General features: G+C 35.3%; 1 non-coding gene across 1 annotated transcript; it reads left to right on the top strand.

Moving 5' to 3' along the window:
* The first annotated feature begins 11,850 nt into the window (after window positions 1-11,850).
* Window positions 11,851-11,957, top strand: LOC137203114 (U6 spliceosomal RNA). The gene has a single exon (XR_010932943.1). It is a non-coding gene; the product is annotated as a U6 spliceosomal RNA (small nuclear RNA).
* Window positions 11,958-12,227: the final 270 nt, after the last annotated feature.

The raw sequence follows: 12,227 nt of genomic DNA, 5'->3' as shown, positions 1-12,227 counted from the left end.
AAATTCTAGAAGAAAATACATCAAAATGGTAACAATATTTTTCTGTGTTTTAAATGGAAACTTTTAAAATTGTCTTTTTTCATCATCTAATAATTTTCTAAATTTTCTAGTAAATATTCAAAAGACCATTGCAGTCACTCATTATCATGATTAAACTAATGATGTGTTTATTAAATAAGATCAGCTTAATCTGGTTAAGAATGGTAATCAAGTTGTTAGCTAACTGTTGGTTGCCTTTTTTTAGTACATTAATTTCTGAAGGATTTGTCTATGTGTAAAATACAAAAAAAAATGAGGGATTATTAATTTAAAAAAAGCACATTCTTTTTAATATTATTTTGTCCCTAAATGGAATTTTAAAGCATTGTCCCCGTTAGCCATCATGCTCATTAAGCTTCCAAAAGTAACTCTCCTTAACCAAATGCATTGCATTTTCAGATTTATTACAAAGCTGAGTCCAGAAAGAGTTAAAGTGGTGTTAGTAAAAAGTATGTATATTTGTATTACTATGCTATTTATATCCAAGAAGCTCATTACAGGAAATCGTCTGGATACTCAGTGGTATGTTTGAACCATAGGTCTGTTTCATGTCTTGTGCCTGTTAAGCTGATGTTTCTGCATGAAACTAACTGCACTTAAACTCTTATATTTATTTTTCTGTCTCTGGGCCCTGGCTGAGGCTTCTTAAGATAGTTAGAAGATCTTCTATATGGACTTTCTAGAGGTAGCTCTTGTTTCTGTGGTATTAAGAGGCAGAGTGATTTGGCAGATAGCAAAATTCAAATATGTGTAGGCTGTCCCTTGCCTCCTCTTCCTCTCTGTGCATCACACACACACACACACACACACACACACACACACACACACCACATACACCTCTTCCTTGTTCTATGAGGATCTCTGATAACTCCAAGGATCTGAGGACATTTCATTTTATATTGGCCTCAAAGTTTAGGCAGAGGAGAAATACTTCAGGTAGGAAAATAGAGACATACTCTGCATATTCCAACCTGCTTTCTAGATACCTAATTTTCTCACGATACTACTCTGTTGTTGGTAATCTAATGTGTTGTCTTCCCAGGTGTTTACAAATGTAAGATTTGGATTTGAATTTTCATTGCGAAGAAGACATTTAATAAAACTTCAGTTCTAGAATTTGATATTCAGTTACAAACAAGTGGGGGAAGGAGGTTGGGTTGTCATTGGTATGTTTCGGGCCAGTAGGAGAAGAAATTTCCGTAGTTCCCCCTAAATCATGCAATATCAGCAGTAGTACATTCTTCTGGTCCCGGGTAGGACAGCATGTTAGCTGGCCTATCCTCTGGAACAATGCTCTCTATCTCCAGTACATGCACTCACCCAAAGATAGGCACCTAGTGTTCAATAGAGTTTTGAACAAAAAGGTCTGGGTGACTTTCCATAGCCTGCCTAAGCAATTGCTTATGTGTATGATTTAAGGGGCACCGATAGATTGAAGACCCCTAATCGCTCTCTAGCCTGCCTTGGTGTCTATAATAAGCACCATTAGAGTAACTTCTTTGAGTTATGGCAGTTCAGCCCTAATGGGAGGAATAACATTAACCTTTTAGAACCAGTTTAAATGTTTGTATTGCTTAGTTTAAAAGATTAGTTGACAGTCATCTAGAATGAATGGAGCACAAAACACATATGTTTCTGGGGAGAAGGAGGGAGTTTGGGAAATTGTGTGTTATCAGAAGTGTCATTGCAAAGAAAAGCCCTGCCCAACCTGGACAGCATGAAGGTGGTGGCTTTCTTGAGAGAGTGTTGTCTAATTAATTAGTTACCTCACCTTCTTCTGGCAAATTCAATTCAGTGTTGTGTTTCTCTCCAAAAAATGTTTAAGCTTTGGTCAAATTGTTCTAGTCGCATTCTCCTGATGCCTTACATTTGGTTTCTCAGTTATGTTTCTCTAACATAGTTTGTGTTCTGGTGATTTTAAACCTCAGAATATAGTTTGAACATAGAACAAAGTAAATGTCTCGGGTTGTACAGATTGTAAATATTTCCACATAAAAAATGAGATGCTTTTATGTTTTGAGTTCAAGTTATACGTAAGTTGTATAATAAGATGTAATAACCTGAATGTATAACATCCTCGTTCATACAACCGAGCTCTAAAGTCTGATGTATACAGAATACAGGTCTTAGATGAGCATAACCTCTATGTTGGCTTGTTTCTGGAATATGATTATCTCCAGTCTGTGTACCTTGAATCTGACACTCAAATAAAACCCAAAAAGAGAAGTGTGGTGAGAGAAGAAAGTTAACTCCCCTGAAATCATTGCCTCAATTTTTCTCTGAGTGCTATTTAATGCATATTCACCAAATACGTAAACCTACAACAGACCTTTGAAACAATGATTTCTAGTTTAATATGGAAAGTCAGAAATGCTGGTTCATGGCTCCAATTCCCAATTCTAACTCTTTCCCTTGAGTTCTAATCGAAACATCTATGAATGTACATTTTAAAGACCAAAACTGGCGTCCCCCCTAGGAAGTAAAGAGGAAACAACGTGTCAAAAATCCAGGGTAAATTGACAGTAATTGTATTGTTTTTGCAGCCCATGATTATATCCAATCTTCATGATTCTGAATAGGAAAGACAGCCACAAAGGCAACATGACTCTGAGATACCGACTGTCTGCACCCGACTCTGAAAATACAGGCAGAGCCCAGCTCACACAGACTTTAATCTGGGTCATTTAAAAAAATTTGGTCTTTATCTAAAGCACAGTGAGAATCTATTGAAGAGTTTTAAATAGGAGAGAGATTTTACACTTTTAAATAATCACAAGGGCTTCAGTGTAGAGAGTAGTTTGTAAAACAGCAAGACTGTGTTCAAGACTAGGAAGGATGACAGCACTGGAGATGGGAAAAATGGAGAGTTTTAGGAAATAATCTAGGAGGAAGTAAAATGGGGAAGCCTTGAAGATTGATTGACTGTAAGTGGGTGGCAGAATTGGAGAAGTAAAAGAAGAAAATAATAAACACATGCTTAGCTGTAAGAGAATTATTTAATTTTATCCAGCATCTCTTTCTATTTAAAAGCAACAAAAATGGAAAAAAAGTCTATTAAGTAAGGAACAGAAGGAAGCTTCCTTCTAGTCATAGACAATATCAGTCTTAAAATAATAAACAAGCTCATATAGTATATAGTTTGACACAATGTAGTTTCAATTCTAAGATGCCTATTATTTCAGGATTTAATGTTTCTGAAATCAAGTGTGTTCTACAATTACAACTTTAACAATTTCCTGGTCATCAATCAGAAGACTACGTCATGTGCTATCTACGCTGTATAGAATTGCTCAGTCTCTCATTTCTCTCTTATTTCCTTTTCTACCTTAGAGAGATAAAACCCCCTTTCTAAAGTCAAATATTCCCCTGTTAGTCTCCCAAGGCTATTTTCTTTCCATTGTATTTTCATTCTTCTGTTTAATAAAGTCAGACAGACGTAGATTCAAATTCCACATGCCCTCCTTATCAGTTATGTCACCTTGATCAGATAATGTAACCTATCAGAATTTCAGTTTCATCATCTTAAAGTGGGGATGAATGAACACTTATATTCCAGAGTTGTTTTGGTTTTAGGAGGGCTTCATATGTGAAACATCTTACATTATAACTGATGAATTATAGCTGTTCAATAAATTATAGTTATTATTATTTCGCCAAGGTGCCCCTCTTTCATGATATGCTACAAAGAAGTGAATGATGTTAAATTATATTAAAATCAACTTAATGCGTACCAAACTCTACTCATATCATCACCCCCTCATTTTTTCCATGGCATCTTTATTTCCTGATTACTTTATTCCAATTCATGTTGTAGATGTTCCATCATTCTTTGAATTCTCCCATCTCACTAGAATTCTAACATCTGCTCTGTTGCTGTCTTATTGCTTCTATCTCTAAAATTTGCTTATATTTGTCTCTGTCTTTCCATTTTCATTTATTTTTATTCGCATCTCCATCAACTCTTAACCATCAGCAACTTAAAATCACTGCAGTAGCCACCTAGACTGTGTAACCCACTTCTACTCTCTCATTATCACCTGCCAACATCTGTCCCTCCGCCCATGGCCATGATGCTGTATACTGTCTCAAAAAATTTTGGAAGTTTCCCAATAAATAGTCACACTCACCATTTAAGCTCTTCCATGTCCTGTTTACATTCAATCCTTACAATCTTACATCACATTATTCTCCTGCAAGGTGTTCGTAGCTCAACATTAGACTACCTGCTGCTACACAAATATTCTGAATTTTCTTTTGTTTGAAAATTCATATTTTCCTTCTGCCTGGACATCTCATTAAAATCAATGAATGAAATCCTCTTAAGGTTTAGCTAAAATGCTTATTCTTCCAGGATGCTTTTTCCTTCATTCAGCCCATTTGACCAACTATAAAGAAGTCTGCCTATTCTGAAACTCCATAGCACTTTAAACCTCAAGTGTACCCCTTAGCCTATAAGAACTTGCAGTATAACTTTACAATTTATGGAATATCTCTCTGACTCAGGGTTATTATGAAATCTGTAAGTGCCCTGGGAAGCTAATCATTTTGTTCTTGTTCAAGAAGACACTTTCTAGGTATGTTTTTACCATTTATTTGGAGAAGGGAATGAAAGTTGCATGGGAAATGAACAGAAGTAAACCACTATCATTCAAGATGTTCTCTAAAAATTCAGCCTTGGATCCCCACATCATATCTCACTTTGTAAGCAAATCCAATACACTTGTTTTAAAATTAACATTAATAGTAACCTATTATTTAAGCAAGCGCCTTAAGAATGTTCCTCACCCTACACCCAGTCTGTCCTATCAAAAGTTTCTTCTGCCACTTATAAGGACTTCTGATATACACATTGTCTTCATTTTATTATATGTATTATGCCCCAATGACGTTTTAGTACCCTATTTAGACTTGTATCCTAGGCAAATTACTTGACTATCTTATTTATACTTATACTATACTATACTTATACTATACTTATACTATACTCTGATCTCTGGGGAACTTTCAGGTGCTGAAAACAATCTTTGTAAAAAAAGATCCCAACTCTTTGAAGCAAAATAAATTATGTCATAAGTAATTGCATGTTTTTAGTTCATACTAAATCAATACCTGTTTTGTGGGGAAAATGAGAATTCAGTGGACATCTGAAGAAGTATCTGATGATAATGAATGATGGAGGGGAAAACCAATTTAACTCTGAGTACCAATTTATTGCCTCTTTTAACAATTGTAGGCCAACCTGACACATCTTCTCTCCTCACTGATAGTTACCATTTCAGTTTTTATTATTTTATTGTGACATTTAAATTTCTGGACATGAACTGTTAATAATGTCAATGTTACATGTAAGTGATAAACTACTCTGAAGGATTTTTAACACGCACACATACAAGATGTTTATTTTAATTGGTGTACTGCAGTATTTGTAGTGAGATACAAAGATGAAAACAGTTCAGATTAATGACTCTCTCATCTCTCATTTTGACAGCCCCTTTTTCAAAGCATTAGTATTACCCACTTAGAAAGTGGATCGATGCCAATGTTTAGAGCATTACTTCTTCCTTCAGCGCACCAGATGGTACTAAAAATTCAAAATATTTTCTACAACAGCTGTATCTTTAACAACAAAATTAATACTAGCCAAAATACCACTGCTATGTGAAGAGAATAATGATCAGGCTCTTAAGTTTAATATAACTAGCTCCATTCTAGGGAATAGTAAGAAACAAAAGCAACGAAAACCAAAAACATAATCTGATCAACTCTTGCTAGATGTCAATCAGGTGTGCTGTCTGGTATCAAAAACCTGAAGTGTAATCTGAGTACATTTATCACGGAACAGCTGCTCCTCTCGGAATGTGAATTACACCTTCCTCTGGAGCAACCATTAATCCATTGACACATTTTCAGCACTAAGTTTTCCCAGAGAGCATCATAATTTTATTTGATCTCTTTCTTTCTTCATTTGAGGAAATAAATCTTTTAAGGAGGATTTGACTAGAAGTTAATCTTGAAATTCTTTTTTTTATGTACAGCAGGTTCTTATTAGTCATCAATTTTATACACATCAGTGTATACATGTCAATACCAATCGCCCAATTCATCACACCACCACCCCCACCGCCCCACGGCTTTCCCCCCTTGGTGTCCACACGTTTGTTCTCTACATCTGTGTCTCAATTTCTGCCCTGAATACCGGTTCATCTGTACCATTTTTCTAGGTTCCACGTATATGCGTTAATACACGATATTTGTTTTTCTCTTTCTGACTTACTTCACTCTGTAATGACAGTCTCTAGATCCATCCACATCTCAACAAATGACACAATTTCGTTCCTTTTTATGGCTGAGTAATATTCCATTGTATATACGTACCACATCTTCTTCATCCATTCATCTGTCGATGGGCATTTAGGTTGCTTCCATGACCTGGCTATTGTAAATAGTGCTGCAATGAACATTGGGGTGCACGTGTCTTTTTGAATTGTGATTTTCTCTGGGTATATGCCCAGTAGTAGGATTGCTGGATCATACAGTATTTCTATTTTTAGTTTTTTAAGGAACCTCCATACTGTTCTCCATAGTGGCTGTATCAATTTACATTCCCACCAACAGTGCAAGAGGGTTTCCTTTTCTCCACACCCTCTCCAGCATTTGATGTTTGTAGATTTCCTGATGATACCCACTCTAACCGGTGTGAGGTGATACCTCACTGTAGCTTTGATTTGCATTTCTCTAATAATTAGTGATGTTGAACAGCTTTTCATGTGCTTCTTGGCCATCTGTATGTTTTCTTTGGAGAAATGTCTATTTAGGTCTCCTGCCCATTTTTGGATTGGGTTGTTTGTTTTTTTAATATCGAGCTGCATGAGCTGTTTATATATTTTGGAGATTAATCCTTTGTCCGTTGATTCATTTGCAAATATTTTCTCCCATTCTGAGGGTTGTCTTTTCGTCTTGTTTATGGTTTCCTTTGCTGTGCAAAAGCTTTGAAGTTTCATTAGTTCCCATTTTTTCATTTTTGTTTTTATTTCCAGTTCTCTAGGAGGTGGCTCAAAAAAGATCTTGCTGTGATTTATGTCAAAGAATGTTCTTCCTATGTTTTCCTCTAAGAGTTTTATAGGTTTGGTCTTACATTTAGGTCTCTAATCCATTTTGAGTTTATTTTTGTGTATGGTGTTAGGGAGTGCTCTAATTTCATTCTTTTACATGTAGCTGTCCAGTCTTCCCAGCACGACTTATTGAAGAGACTGTCTTTTCTCTATTGTATATCCTTGCCTCCTTTGTCATAGATTAGTTGACCATAGGTGCGTGGGTTTATCTCTGGGCTTTCTATCTTGTTCCATTGATCTATGTTTCTGTTTTTGTGCCAGTACCATATTGTCTTGATTACTGTAGCTTTGTAGTATAGTCTGAAGTCAGGGAGTCTGATTCCTACCACTGCGTTTTTTCCCTCAAGACTGCTTTTGTTATTCGGGGTCTTTTGTGTCTCCATACAAATTTTAAGATCTTTTGTTCTAGTTGTTTAAAAAATGCCATTGGTAATTTGATAGGGATTGCATTGAATCTGTAGTTTACTTTGGGTAGTATAGTCATTTCCACAATATTGATTCTTCCAATCCAAAAACATGGTATATCTCTCCATCTGTTGGTATTATCTTTAATTCTTTCATCAGTGTCTTATAGTTTTCTGCATGCAGGTCTTTTGTCTCCCTAGGTAGGTTTAGTCCTAGGTATTTTATTCTTTTTGTTGCAATGGTATATGGGAGTGTTTTCTTCATTTAACTTTCAGATTTTTCATTATTAGTGTATAGGAATGCAAGAGATTTCTGTGCATTAATTTTGTATCCTGCCAACTTTACAAAATTCATTGGTTAGCTCTAGTAGTTTTCTGGTGGCATCTTTAGGATTCTCTATGTACAGTATCATGTCATCTTCAAACAGTGACAGTTTTACTCCTTCTTTTCCAATTTGTATTCCTTTTATTTCATTTTCTTCTCTGATTGCTGAAGCTAGGACTTCCAAAACTACGTTGAATAATAGCGGTGAGAGTGGACAGCCTTGTCTTGTTCCTGATATTAGAGGAAATGCCTTCAGTTTTTTATCATTGAGAGTGATGTTTGCTGTGGGTTTGTCATACGTGCCCTTTATTATGTTGAGGGAGGTTCCCTCTATGCCCACTTTCTGGAGAGTTTTTATCATAAATGGGTGATGAATTTTGTCAAAAGCTTTTTCTGCATCTATTGAAATGACCATATGGTTTTTCTCCTTCAATTTGTTAATATGGTGTATCACACTGATTGATTTTCATATATTGAAAAATCCTTGCATCCCTGGGATAAATCCCACTTGATCATGGTGTATGATCCTTTTAATGTGTTGTTGGATTCTCTTTGCTAGTATTTTATTGAGGATTTTTGCATCTATATTCATCAGTAATATCAGTCTGTAATTTTCTTTTTTTTGTAGTATCTTTGTCTGGTTTTGGAATTAGAGTGATGGTGGCCTCATAGAATGAGTTTCGGAGTGTTCCTTCCTCTGATAATTTTTGTAAGAGTTTGAGAAGAATGGGTGTTTAGCTCTTCTCTAAGTGTTTGATCGAATTCATCTGTGAAGCCATCTGGTCCTGGACTTTTGTTTGTTGGAAGATTTCTAATCACAGTTTCAATTTTATTGCTTGTGATTGGTCTGTTCATATTTTCTATTTCTTCCTGGTTCAGTCTTGGAAGGTTATACCTTTCTAAGAATTTGTCCATTTCTTCCAGGTTGTCCATTTTATTGGCATAGAGTTGCTTATAGTAGTCTCTTAGGATGCTTCGTATTTCTGCGGTGTCTGTTGTAACTTCTCCTCTTTCATTTCTAATTTTATTGATTTGAGTCCCCTCTCTCTTTTTCTTGATAAGTCTGGCTAATGGTTTATCAATTTTGTTTAACTTCTCAAAGAACCAGCTTTTAGTTTTATTGATCTTTGCTATTGTTTTCTTTGTTTCTAATCATTTATTTCTGCTCTGATCTTTATGATTTCTTTCCTTCTGCTAACTTTGGGTTTTGTTTGTTCTTCTTTCTCTAGTTCCTTTATGTGTAAGGTTAGATTATTTTTTGAGATTTTTCTTGTTTCTTGAGGTACACTTGTATAGCTATAAACTTCCCTCTTAGAACTGCTTTTTCTGCAATCCATAGGTTTTGGATTGTCATTTGTCTCCAGGTATTTTTTTATTTCCTCTTTGATTTCTTCAGTGATCTCTTGGTCATTTAGTAATGTAGTGTTTAGCCTCCATGTGTTTGTGTTTTTAACATTTTTTCCCCTGTAATTCATTTCTAATCTCATAGCATTGTGGTCAGAAAAGATACTTAATATGATTTCAATTTTCTTAAATTTACTGAGGCTTGATTTGTGACCCAAGATGTGATCTATCCTGGAGAACATTCCATGCTCACTTGGCAAGAAAGTGTAATCTGCTGTTTTTGGATGGAACGTACTATAAGGATCAATTAAATCTATCTGGTCTGTTTTGTCATTTAAAGCTTCTGTTTCCTTTTTTATTTTCATTTTGGATGATCTCTCCATTGGTGTAAATGAGGTGTTAAAGTCCCCCACTAGCACTGTGTTACTGTCGATTTCCTCTTTTACAGCTGTTAGCAGTTTCCTTATGTATTGAGGTGCTCCTCTGTTGGGTGCATATATATTTATAATTGTTATATCTTCTCCCTGGATTGATCCCTTGATCATTATGTAGTGTCCTTCCTTGTCTCTTGTAACATTCTTTATTTTAAAGTCTATTTTGTCTGCTATGAGAATTGCTACTCCAGCTTTCTTTTGATTTCCATTTGCATGGAATATCTTTTTCCATCCCCTAACTTTCAGTCTGTATGTGTCCCTGGGTCTGAAGTCAGTCTCTTGTAGACAGACAAAAACAAGATAGGTCTTGTTTTTGTATCCATTCAGCAAGCCTGTGTCTTTTGGTTGGAGCATTTAATCCATTCACGTTTAAGTAATTATTGATATGTATGTTCCTATGACCATTTTCTTAATTGTTTCAGGTTTATTTTTGCAGGTCCTTTTCTTCTCTTGTGTTTCCCACTTAGAGAAGTTCGTTTAGCATTTGTTGTAGAGTTGGTTTGGTGATGCTGAATTCTCTTAGCTTTTGCTTGTCTGTAAAGCTTTTTATTTCTCCATCGAATCTGAGTGAGATCCTTGGCGGGTAGAGTAATCTTGGTTGTAGATTCTTCCCTTTCATCACTTTAAATATATCATGCCACTCCCTTCTGGCTTGTAGAGTTTCTGCTGAGAAATCAGCTGTTAACCTTATGGGAATTCCCTTGTATGTTATTTGTTGTTTTTCCCTTGCTGCTTTCAATAATATTTTTTGTTTTTAATTTTGCCAGTTTGATTACTATGTGTCTCAGTGTGTTTCTCCTTGTGTTTATCCTGTATGGGACTCTCCATGCTTCCTGGACTTGGGTGGCTATTTCTTTTTCTATGTTAAGAAAATTTTCCACTATAATCTCTTCAAATATTTTCTTGGGTCCTCTCTCTCTCTCTTCTCTTTCTGCAACCCCTAAAATGCAAATGTTGTTGCATTTAATGTGTCTTCATTTCTTTTCATTCTTTTTTCTTTATTTTGTTCTGCAGCAGTGAATTACACCATTGTGTCTTCCAGATCACTTATCCATTCTTCTGCCTCAGTTTTTCTGCTGTTGATTCCTTCTAGTGTAGTTTTCATTTCAGTTATTGTATAGTTTATCTCTGTTTGTTTGTTCTCTAATTCTTCTAGGTCTTTGTTAAACATTTCTTGCATCTTCTCAATCTTTTGCCTCCATTCTTTTTACGAGATCATGGATCATATTCACTATCATTATTCTGAATGCTTTTTCTGGAAGGTTGCCTATCTCCACTTCATTTAGTTGTTTTTCTGGGATTTTGTCTTGTTCCTTCATCTGCCTTTTTATCTTGTCTATCTTTCTGTGAATGTAGTTTTTGTTCCACAAGCTGCAGGATTGTAGTTCTTCTTTCTTCTGCTGTCTGTCCTCTGGTGGATAAGCCTATCTAAGAGGCTTGCACAGGTTTCCCGCTGGGAGGGACTGGTGGTGGGTAGAGTTGTGTCTTGAAATTCTTTAAGTTGCAATAATATTATCTTTTTTATTATAAGATATAAAAGATCTTGTGAAGAATATGAGGACTTTAAGTCTGGTTTAAAATAGGGCTTGACATATATAACTTAAATCCAACAGTCTGATGAACCTATGCATCTGATTTGTGCATACCCACAAAAATATTAAACAGGTTATTAGTTAGAAAGTCATAGAAACAGAAGATAGAGATGATGATGAGTATTAGTCTGAGTGTAAAGGGAATTAACTTAAAGTATTAATAAACACCTATAGGAAGATGAAATAATAGTAATAAGGATTTTATTCTTTTCATTCATTTAAGTGAGTAAAATAACACACTAGGTAAGTATTTTATATAGTTTTAAGAAAATAAAGAATGCAAAAGTAATGTTAGGTTGATACTATTAACTTTTCAAGAGAAATTTTGCTTCAACATAAGACTAATTATTAGTTTATTTAGTGATCTGCCCTTATGATTTTAAGATATATATGTCTCTCCTGAAGTCAAAGCACAATTGTTATGGTGAAATAGATTATTTTAAAACTAACTTCTATCCAATAGAATCTAAAGAGAGAAAGTTTACTGAGGGACTACTTAAAGTATAGATTAGGAAAATGTCATTTGCACTTTTGTCATTAAGAATCAGAGAGATCAAACTCCCTCAGGTATGCTTTGAATGATAATTAAAAGGCAGTCAGGTGCTCACTTCAACAGCAGATATCCTAAAACTGGAATGATGCAGAGAAGATTAGCATGGCACCTGCACAAGGATGACAAGCAAATTTGTGAAGTGTTCCATATTTTTGAAATCAGAAAGAAAAAAAGCAGTCAGTAAAATATTCTTGATAAGGGGAATGAAGACAGCCAATTGCAATTTTAAAATCAAGGTTTCTCAACTTCAGAATAATTGATTTTGTGGATGTATAATTCTTCATTGTTGGGGAGAGAAGAGCTGCCCTGTGCATTTTAGGATGTTAAGCAACATCCCTGGTTTCTCCTCACTAGATGATAGTAGCACCCTTAATTGTGACAACCAAAAGTATCTCCAGGCTTTACCAAATGTCTCCTAGGACAC

The sequence above is a fragment of the Pseudorca crassidens genome, chromosome 11 (genome assembly GCF_039906515.1).
Source record: "Pseudorca crassidens isolate mPseCra1 chromosome 11, mPseCra1.hap1, whole genome shotgun sequence".
NCBI classification, from domain to species: domain Eukaryota; kingdom Metazoa; phylum Chordata; class Mammalia; order Artiodactyla; family Delphinidae; genus Pseudorca; species Pseudorca crassidens.
The sequence above is the reverse complement of the archived record's forward strand: the minus strand, read 5'-3'. Positions and strand labels throughout refer to the sequence as shown.